Here is a 10,793-nt window from a genome sequence, read left to right on the forward strand (position 1 = left end):
AACACAAAAGATTATTTCATCCTTCTTTCAAGCTGTCATAAAAAAGCTTGTCACCAGATTTGTTGAAAGAGATTCCATCTCACGTGAGGGATTTCGTGGCATGAAGAACCTTTTCTTTCATGTTCTATTAAGAGTGTGTGTGCCACATTTCTTCAAAAGGCAAGTTTTTCCTCTCAAATAGAAAGCAAACTCACAGAACATATAATGATCCTAAGCAAAGCTACATGTGGGCATCCCAATCCCCTAGCTTTAGAAAAACCTGAATTAATACATTTACCTCAAACATCAAGGCTTCACCTGAATATGTCCGTATTTTGTGGGTTTTTTTTTTTTTTTTTGGCTAATAAGGAAACAGTCTTTGCTTTTTTCTTTTTTAGTCTTTGCTTCTTTTCACCTGAAGTCATCGTTGGGCTTCTGAGGTCAAACCAAAGATGTGATTTAAAAAAACAGACACGCAGCTCCTGGGAAATTTTTCAGATTTATGTTTTGAAATTAATTTTACTCCTCCACAAAAAGATTGTGAGGAAAATGGGAATATCATTCTACTTACTGTAACTGGTGCAGACAGAGAAGCCTAACATTTTATTTAGCAATTCCATTATCTAGGACTAGGCCAGTTCTTTAGATACTCACATAACACCAAAATATATTCTATCCAAATAAAAACTAAACACCAACTGGATACAACCAGTTTTTCCCACCACAGCAGCTAATACTGGATTCCTGACAGTACTGTCATCCTTGCTCAAGTGACCCAAGAAAGTGAAAAGTGTAAGTGTTAGTTGCTCAGTCATGTCCGACTCTCTTGTGACCCCGTGGGGATTTTCCTGGCAAGAATACTGGAGTCGGTAACCATTTCCCTTCTCCAGGGAATCTTCCCAACCCAGGGATTGAACTGGGGTCTCTTCATTGCAGGCAGAGTCTTTACTGTCTGAGCCACCAGGGAAGCCCAGCGATTAAGGGGTTCAGCACCAAATACCTCATCAATGAACTGATCAACTGTCATGAGCTCAGAATCAAACTGCAGCCCACGCTTTCCCTGATGAGCTGCGCCACACCTCTCTCCAGCTTTGTCTTGGGAGTCAGGAAATATCCATCATTATTCATGGCAACTAGAAACTGAGTTTTGAATGTCTCCAATAAAAAAAGCGAAGAACACACGTGCCAATAACATTTTTTGCAACTCCAGTTTGTTGTGTGTCCATTAGGTGCCAGGCGACATAAACACCAGAAGGGGCGTGGGCAGGACAAGAGAAATAAAGCTCTTGGCTCCGTGGGACTTCTACTCCAGCGAAGAAGACTGGAGCACTGATACAAAGGTGGACACAGATATGATCGGTATTTTGGCGCTGATCCCAATGCAAGACAGTGTCACCGAGAGAAGGGCACCAAAGAAGGCTGTGCTGAGGAAGTGGTGCTCAAGCCAAGATGAGAAGGATGGATGGATGATCAAGGCCAGGTAACCAGGATGAAATGTACAGAGAATGTCCCAGGAAGAAGGAATAGCACGTTTACAGACACGGAAGCAGAAGGTGGCTGGGAGTGCTGGAAGGACAGAAGTAAATCCAACAGGGCTTCTCTCCGTGAGCCAGATACTCACCTAGAAAGGACAAGAGAGCAAGAGGTGAGAATCCCCATGTAATCCATATGCCAAGATGCAAGATATTTATTGAGCTTTTATTTATAAGTGCTTAACTAGCTTTAGTCTCCCAGGGCCAGACATTCTGGAGTGCGAAGTCAAGTGGGCCTTAAGAAGCACTGCAGTTAATAAAGCTAGAGGATGTGATGAAATTCCAGCAGAACTATTCGAATCCTTTAGGGATGACGCCATCAAGGTTTTGCATTCATTATGCCAGCAAATCTGGAAGACCCAGCAGTGGCCACAGGACTGGAAAAAGTCAATCCTCATCCCAATTCCCAAGAAGGGTAGTACCAAAGAGTGTGCTAACCATCAGGCAATTGTACTCATCTCCCACGATAGTAAGGTCATGCCTAAAATCTTGCATGCTAGGGTTCAGCATTATGCAAACCAAGAAGCTCAGTTTAGAAAAGGAAGAGGAACTAGAGATCAAATTGCCAACATTCACTCGAGTTTAGAGAAAGCAAGGGAATTTCAGAAAAACGTCTCTGTTTCATCGACTATGCTAAAGCCTTTGACTGTATGTATCATGACAAACTGGAAAACTCTTAGATGGGAATACCAGACCATCTTACCTGTCTCCTGAAAAACCTGTGAGTCAAGAAGCAACAGATAGAACCCTGTATGGAACAACTGGTTGGTTCAAGACTGAGAAAGGAATACGACAAGGCTGTTTGCTGTCACCCTGTTTGTTTAACCTATACACTGAGCACATCATGAGAAATGCTGGGCTGGATGAGTTACAAGCTGGAATCAAGACAAGTAGGAGGAACATCAACAACCTCAGATATTCAGATGATACCACTCTAATGGCAGAAAGCAAAGAGAAAGAACTACAGAGCTTCTTGATGAGGGTGAAGGAGGAGAGTGAAAGAGCTGGCTTAAGACTAAATATTTAAAAAAACTATGATCAAGGCATCTGCCCCTATTACACCATGGCAAATGGAAGGGGAGAACGTGGAAGTAGCAACAGATTTCCTTTTCTTGGGCTCCAAATTCAAGGAGGATGGTGACTGCAGCCATGAAATCAGAAGACTATAGCTTCTTGGCAGGAAAGCTATGATAAACCTAGACAATGTGTTCTCTGCCAACAAAGGTCCCTATAGGCGAGGCCATGGGCTTCCCAGTTGTCATGTACAGTTGTGACAGCTGGATCTTAAAGAAGGCAGAACACCTTCAAGCTGTGGTGCTACAGGAGACTCCTGAAAGTCCCTTGGACAGCACAGAGATCAAATCAGTCAATCTTAAGGGAGATCAACCCTTAATACTCACTGGAAGGACTGATGCTGAAGCTCCAGTATTTTGTTCATCTGATGAGAAGAGCCGACACATTGGAAAAGTCCCTGATGCTTGGGAAGATAGAGGGCAGAAGAGGGTGTCAGAGGATGAGATGGCTGGATGGCATCACTGATGCAATGATCATGAACTTGGGCAAACTTCAGGAGATGTTGAAGGACAGGGAGGCTTGGCGTGCTGCAGTCTTCGGGGTCACGAACAGTCGGACACGACTGGGAGACTGAACAACTAGCTTTACGGGCTTCCCAGGTGGCACAGTGGTAAAGAATTCGCCTGCCAATGCAGGACACTTAAGAGACATAGATTCAATCTCTTGAGTTGGGAAGATCCCCTTGGAAAAGGACATGGCAACCCACTCCTGTAGTCTTGCTTGGAGAATCCCCTGGATTCTGGAGGGCTACAGTCCACGGGGTCACAAAGAGTTGGACACAATTGAGCAACTAAGCACACACACATACACAACTAGCTTTACGTAGCACATAGTAAGTGCTATGAACGTAAGTGCTATGAAAGTACAAATAAGTAAATAAATAAATACCTAAATCCATAAATGCATCACTGTTCAGCACCTCAACGTAGAGACTGTTCCTTCACAGATGACTTTTAGGAACTGCTTAAAGGAAAGAAGAAATATCCTTATCTGACACTATGACCTCCTTGAGAAAATCAAATTGCAAACCTTACTGGAAATAGATTCATTTTCCTGCTTCCTTCTGACCTAATTAAGCTTTAAATAACTCCTATCTCATCATAAATATACTTTGGCTACTGAGACACTGGTTGTTCAATACTACACATCTCAGAATCCTTGTTAATAGAACGACTTTATACCCTTTCAAATTATTTACATACAAAAGCTAGTAAATGTCTCAAACGTTAAGCAAAATATGCAAAAGTATAACCACTACTTTCTAATTTTTCATCATGCTGTATTGGCATAAAGGGTGAAAACTACTTCTTAAAAACTGTTAATTTTAGGAAGTCTTTTATCTGCATTCAACAATTTATTAAAGACATTGTAACATGTAAAACATTATGGTAGAGACTGAGAAATAGAGACATGAGATAAAAAGTCAGTTCTAATCACTGAAAAGTATTTTGACTTTAGATTTTGGTGACAAATGTGTGATTGTATCACTGACAAACACTCCGGATCAATGAATTCATTAACTGATGCTTGAAGGAAATAATGCTCAAAGACATCACTGCATTAAAAGGCAAATTCCATATTGTATCACTGACAAACACTCCAGATCAATGAATTCATTAACTGATGCTTGAAGGAAATAATGCTCAAAGACATCACTGCATTAAAAGGCAAATTCCATTCTTTACCTTTCCAGCTCTTTCTTGCTTCTTCCAACATCTATGATAATTGAGGTTTTCATGTTTATAAAAATGCTGCTACGAGAGTAGAGGTTAGCAGTTGTAGCAGAGACCAAGATATCCTCAACATTAAAAAAATATATACTATTTTTATAGAAAAGAAGTTGGCCGATCCTTGTCCTTCATGACGTGCCCTTAAGTCTCTCCTCACTTGCTGTGTTACACTAGTACAAACAGAAGAGAACAGATACCTAAGAGGTTAACTGACTGGCCAGAAGCCACAGAGCTGATTAAAATCAGCAATTAACAACCACCTCTGGCTCACTGGTCATCATTCATGTTCACTGAAGAGTCTCACTGGCTTCCAAGCTTACTGCCTTGGTCTCCTTGACGACTGTGATGATCATTCTGACTCCAAAATGCACGTGATAATGGCTCACTCCAGCCTCTCAGCTACTGGACTTCCTGACATCCAGTCGTCACATCCTCATTCATATCTATCACTTATTCTCATGGCCGTGTGCTGGATCTCTGTGGTAGCAATTAATGCATCGAGAGCAAAATCTGACCAAACGCCTGGTTTTCTATTTCACTTCCTCCAGTAACAATGAGTCCAACAATTCCTCAACTCCACTAGGACCTATGACCCATTCATTTTTCACTCCCTACCCCAACTGGAGTCCACAGACCACGTCCTTCCCTAGGACTCAATCCTTCATTCTACCTGCTTAACAAAATCCAAGTTTGAGTTCAACCCAACCCTCCAGTAACTCCACACCCGCACCCACACAGCTCATCATGGCTGGGGGAGGAAGTACATGGTAATGGCATCTGCTCTCGCTACAAATGTACGAGGACAGACCTTGTGCTATTTCAGGGCTGTCTAGTATTTCTCTTGCGTTTCCTTATTCCATTCACTCTCCCAGATGATTTGCACACCTTCTCCTCTGGAAGAGATAAGAGTGGAATACATCCAACTGCCTGTTCATTTCTGGCACTTGGATGTCTAACAGGTATCTCAAACTTAACCACACTTGGTTTCTCCACAAAAGCCCATCCTGGTGAAGTCTTCTTGAACCTATCTTTTCGTTAAGTTGCTCAAATAGTCTTAAGAGTCAGTCATCCTTGGCAGCCTCTACATACACACACACACTCTCACTCAATCTCACTCACTCTTCATCTAACACCCCTTCGTGCCAATGCCACTGCTGCCACTGCCTCAGTTCAAGCCACCATCTCAACTCACACAAAATCCCCAGCCGCTTTCCCTGCTTCATTCTTGGTTGGAGAAAATGTCTGTTCCTCATGAAGCAACCAGAAATCCTTTTAAAATTTAAACCCTCTCACTTCACTGGTCTGCTCCTAAACTTCCAATGTCTATGATTATATTTAGACTAAAACCCAAAGCGCTTTCCAATGGCCGATGAGACCCTATGGTGAAAGTTAGCAAATTACAGCCAACATGCAAAATCCAGTCCGGTGCCTGCTCCTATAAAAAGTTTTCCTGGAACACAGCTGCCCATTGGTCTGTATAATACCTATGGCTGCTTTCCTGCTCCAACAGCAGGGACCTTAAAGCCCCCATAGTTAAAAAAATTTTTAATTGTTTCTACAGTTTGCTGATTCCTATCCTTCATGATATGCCAGGCGTCACCCACTGGGTTCCAGCTACACTGACTGGCTTTCTATCCATAATTGGGCCAAGCCTCCTGCCCCCTCAGGCCTCTGCATGGAACCTTCTGCCCAGAACACCTCTTCCCACACACCCACAAGCCTTGACCCCTTGTCAGAGAGCTCTCTGCTCAAAGGTTACTGCCACAAAGGGGCACTGCCCTGGCTGTGCTGACTTGAACTGCACCCTCCCTTTCTCATGGCCTCATCACCAACTCCATGTGTCTGTTTAACATCTCGGCCCTTTCCTCCCCATCAGCTTGTGAGTTCCAGGAGGACATGTTCAATCCTGTGTCTCTGGAACACTGCACATAGCAGGAAATCGGTAAGCAGTGAATTGATGAATTTTTTCAATCCTCATTTGATCCCTCCTTTCCCTTCAGGTTCTTCCATTTTGGAGTGCAGTAGAGGGAAAAGTTAAAAATCATGAAAAGAAAATAATGTGATTTTGTCTGAGGATGCTTAATGTATGATATAAATCATATAACATACAGTCTGAAAACACAATCTTGATCCTTATATGTGCATAACTCTCACAGTAATGAAGCCAAAGCAATGGATGAATCATTAGCAAGAACAAACCAGTCGATCCTAAAGGAAACCAATCCTGAATATTCATTGGAAGGAGTGATGCTGAAGCTCCAATACTTTGCCCACCTAATGTAAAGAGCTGACTCACTGGAAAAGACCCTGATGTTGGGAAAGATTGAGGGCAAAAGGAGAAGGGGGCAGAAGAGCATGAAATAGTCGGATGGCATCACTGACTCGATGGAAATGTTAAGCAAACAAACTCCAGGAGATGGTGGACAGAGGGGCCTGGCAGGCTCCAGTCCATGGGATTGCAGAGAGTCAGACACGACTTAGAGACTGAGTAACAATGACAAATTCGTTTCTAATGAATTAAACTTCTCGTTTCTGGTCTGGCATGTAAGGAAGTTGGAAGTCATCATTGGGTCCTAACAAGTAAAAGTCTAGATTGTCAAACAATTCTTCTTAGATCCATCAGAGAACTGTGGTCACAGGGTGAACCACTGCCCCTGAAACTGGAGGGACAGGCAGATGCAGAAAATCACACAATACTTGGGTAGGAAAACCCAGACTGTAATTGGCAAACTGCCAGATGCTTAGTGTGGACAAATTTGAGAGCTATAAACTCCAATGAGACCCAGTTTCAGTGGGCCTCTGTCACATTTTTGTTGAGTTTTACCTTCAGGAGGTCTACGAGATTCTCATAATGAAGACAGAGAAAAGCCCTCTCCTGCTTTTCACAGGAGAGAAAGTAGTCGTTTTGAAATACAGTTGTCCCAGGACCCTGCAGATATCAAACTCATATAAATATTCATATAAGTACACATATCCTCCTCTATATGTTAAATGATCTTTAGATTACTTCTAATACCTAATACAATGTAAAGGCTGCATGCATGTGTACTAAGTCGTAGCTGACTCTTTTGCAACCCTATGGACTCCTACCAGGCTCCTCTTTTCATGGGATTCTCCAGGCAAGAATACTGGAGTGGGTTGCCATTTCCTTCTCCAGGGGATATTCCCCAATCAAGGATCAAACCCATGTCTCCTGCATTAGCAGGTGGATCCTTTACCACTGAGCCTCCAGGGAAGCCTGCATAAAGGCTAAGTAAATAGTTGCAAATGCAAGGCACATGCTGTGTAAATATTTGTCCCGAGTATGGAAAGTTCACATCTTTTTTTTCTTCCGAAATATTTTGGACCCATGGTTGGTGGAATCCAAGGATGTGAAACAGCAGATACAGAGGGCCAAACTATACACCCAAAGTATGCTGCAATTCTTAACAAGACTGGCCCTTGAGAGAAGAAACCACTTCACCAGAGCTTAACCCTCCTGGAGTTTCTGTTTTCAGATATTTATTATTTTTACTTTTTGGCCATGCCGTATGGGGCATCTTAGTTCCCCAAACAAGGCGTGAACACGAGCTCCCTGTAGTGGAAATTCAGAGTCTTAACCACTGGACCACCAGAGAAGTCCCCCTCCTAGAGTTTTATCAGAGCATAACTGACCTGGGACAATCTTCCTGGTGGGAGAGGGAAATTCCCAACTCCAGCTTCCTCCAGGCACCCTGCCCCATTTAGGAAGAGAAAGAAACCCAGAAGCACTCCTGAAGGTCACAGCCTAGGGGCACAGGTTCACCCGTTCTCAGAGAACAGGATCTAGGTATTCTATAATAAGAAGTTTGATGCAAGTGGTTTCACCAGACAACTGGCCATAAGACGATTTTGCAGTAAGAGACAGAATAATTGCCTGACAGTTTGGTTTGACAATTTGGTTTCGATGGTTTAACAGTTTGGTTTTAGCTTGTTAGTAGTTTGGTTTTGTTCTCCATTGAGGCAGTACTCCTATTTTTATATTACAGCAATCTTGGGCCTCAATGGTCTACACAGTAATGAGCAGATGTGGAAGTCTTGAGATGTAGAAGATAAAGTGTACCAAATTGATAGAAAACTTACTGGCAGTGTGAGATAAGCCAGTGCAAAGCCAGACTGCACACTTCAGTACAAAATAACAAATTGGGTTTGCAGATGCTTTTGGTGAGCACCTCCCCTCTCCCACTTGTCAAAACCAAAAGCTTACCATGCTATGGCTAATAATTCACAAGTCTTCAAGCACATTCACTCTTGACTTTTTAGTTAATTGAGATCTAGGAGTTTGTTCTCTAACACCATCTTTACCAGATTTTTCATGTAACATTAGATGTTGGAAGCAAAAGAGGAAATCAAGTTCCTCTGATTCCCCTGCAAAAGAAATGGTAACGTGACTCCTGATAAGCGTAAGATTCTTCAAAATTGTTGAAGTCTTTTGCTATTTGATAGTGAAAAACATGATGTGGCTGGAATTTTGGTATTTGGCACAGAATTTGGCTTAGATGATTCAGTGAAGTATAAGGACTGAGCATGGGACAGAACTTTTAAAGGCAGTCCAGATAGGTGCTGCTAAGCTGCTGCTAAGTTGCTTCAGTCGTGTCCGACTCTGTGCGACCCCATAGACAGCAGCCCACCAGGCTCCGCCGTCCCTGGGACTCTCCAGGCAAGAATACTGGAGTGGGTTGCCGTTTCCTTCTCCAGTGCATGAAAGGGAAAAGTGAAAGTGAAGTCGCTCAGTCGTCCGACTCTTAGCGACCCCATGGACTGTAGCCCACCAGGCTCCTCCGTCCATGGGATTTTCCAGGCAAGAGTACTGGAGTGGGGTGCCATTGCCTTCTCCGATAGGTAATACCACTTAAACTTGCTGTGCATGCTCACTCAGTCATGTCCAACTCTTTTCAACCCCAAGGACTGTAGCCTGCCAGGCTTCTCCATCCATGGGATTTTCAGGCAAGAACACTCAAGTGGGTTGCCATTTCCTCCTCCAGGGGATCTTCTTGACCCAGAGATCAAACCCACATCTCCTGCCTTGACAGGTGGATTCTTTACCACAGAACCACCTGGGAAGCCCTTGCATACATTACATGTATGAATAAGAAACAGCAGCATCCCTGTTTGTTTACTTCCAAGGAAATGTGAATAGACTCAAAAGTAGATTTCCTTATATTGTAAAGAACTTATGTCTATAGTAAGATTCTGAATCTTTATGATTGACTTTAAGAAAGACAGTATAAGAAATTCCCTGGCGGTCTAGTGGTTAGGACTCCACACTTCCACTGCAGGGGGCCTGGGGTCGATCCCTGGCCACAGAACTAGGATCCCACAAGTCAGGCGGCATAGACAAAAAAAAAAAAAAAAAAAGCCCAGAAAGAATAATTTCTTTCCGAAAGATATACCCACATACAACCATAAACATGAATCTGTGCACATTTTAAATGTATTCAAATATTTTGTTGTTTTTCACAATATTTTAAAATTTGCTGTTGATTTTTTCATGTTTCATTATGTCCTTTTTAATGTGCCTCTTTTATTTTCAATTATCTCACCTTTCAGAGCATAATTGCCTATGGCCAATGAGTGACATGGTGAAGCCACTTGCAGTTAAAGATGTTTACAGTGAAAATACTGAACATGCATAGAGGACTAAAGAACACTTCACATTGCTAAAAGCCACAGTTCTTTATACCAGGTACATCCTGTCCAGCTTTCAACAAACAATTACATGGATACTAAAATGCAAAAAAACAAAACACATTTTTAAAGAGACAGCAGGCATTTTGGAATTATCAGACTGGGAATTTAAAATAATTAAAGTTAATATGCAAGAGAATAAGTATTCATATGCTATGAAGAAAGTAGACAATATTCAAGAATAGATGAGTCATGTAAGCAGAGATGAAAACTAAAAGAATCAAAAAGAAATTGCTAGACACGAAAAGACTGACGGGCTGAGGAAAGCACCTGTGAGCTAGGGGACACATCAATAGAAACCTCTGGAGCTGAAAAGCAGAGAAGAAAAAGGAAAAGAAAGGGAGCAAGGAAGGAAGGAACAGAATATCCAAGAGCTATGGAACAACTACAAAGGTAAAACGTATGTGTGATGACAATACCTCTAGGAGAGCAAGGGCCAGAATAAATATCTGAAGTGATCAAGATGGAGAACTTTCCAAAATTAATGTCAGACATAGGTACAGGAAACTCCAGACAACAATAAGCAGGATAAATGCCAAAAAAAATCTGCCATAGAATATCATATTCAAACTGCAGAAAATCAAAGAAAAAATCTTGGTAGAAGCCAGAGGGAGCAAAAAATACCTTTTATCTTTTAAGGATCAAAGGTAAGAATAACATCAGATTATCTCCTCAGAAACCATGCAATCAATGAAAGTGGAATGCAATATTATGAAGTGTTGAGACAAAAAAAACCTCCAACCAACTAAGAATTCTGTATCCTGTGAAATTA

The 10,793-nt window shown here is 42.1% G+C and overlaps 1 long non-coding RNA gene across 3 annotated transcripts; it reads right to left on the bottom strand.

The window, feature by feature from the left end:
- Positions 1-564: 564 nt before the first annotated feature.
- Positions 565-9,170, bottom strand: LOC145546187 (uncharacterized). 3 transcript variants are annotated; one of them, XR_014082628.1, is made up of 4 exons: positions 8,541-9,170; positions 3,474-3,545; positions 2,912-3,332; positions 565-1,600 (listed from the first exon to the last, which is right to left on the bottom strand). It is a non-coding gene; the product is annotated as an uncharacterized LOC145546187 (long non-coding RNA). The 3 variants fall into 3 exon arrangements; XR_014082630.1 differs by having other exon boundaries at positions 3,474-3,548; XR_014082629.1 differs by lacking the exon at positions 8,541-9,170 and adding an exon at positions 4,271-4,653.
- Positions 9,171-10,793: the final 1,623 nt, after the last annotated feature.

The sequence above is a fragment of the Giraffa tippelskirchi genome, chromosome 4 (genome assembly GCF_054371585.1).
Source record: "Giraffa tippelskirchi isolate mGirTip1 chromosome 4, T2T-mGirTip1v1.2.pri, whole genome shotgun sequence".
Taxonomy (NCBI): domain Eukaryota; kingdom Metazoa; phylum Chordata; class Mammalia; order Artiodactyla; family Giraffidae; genus Giraffa; species Giraffa tippelskirchi.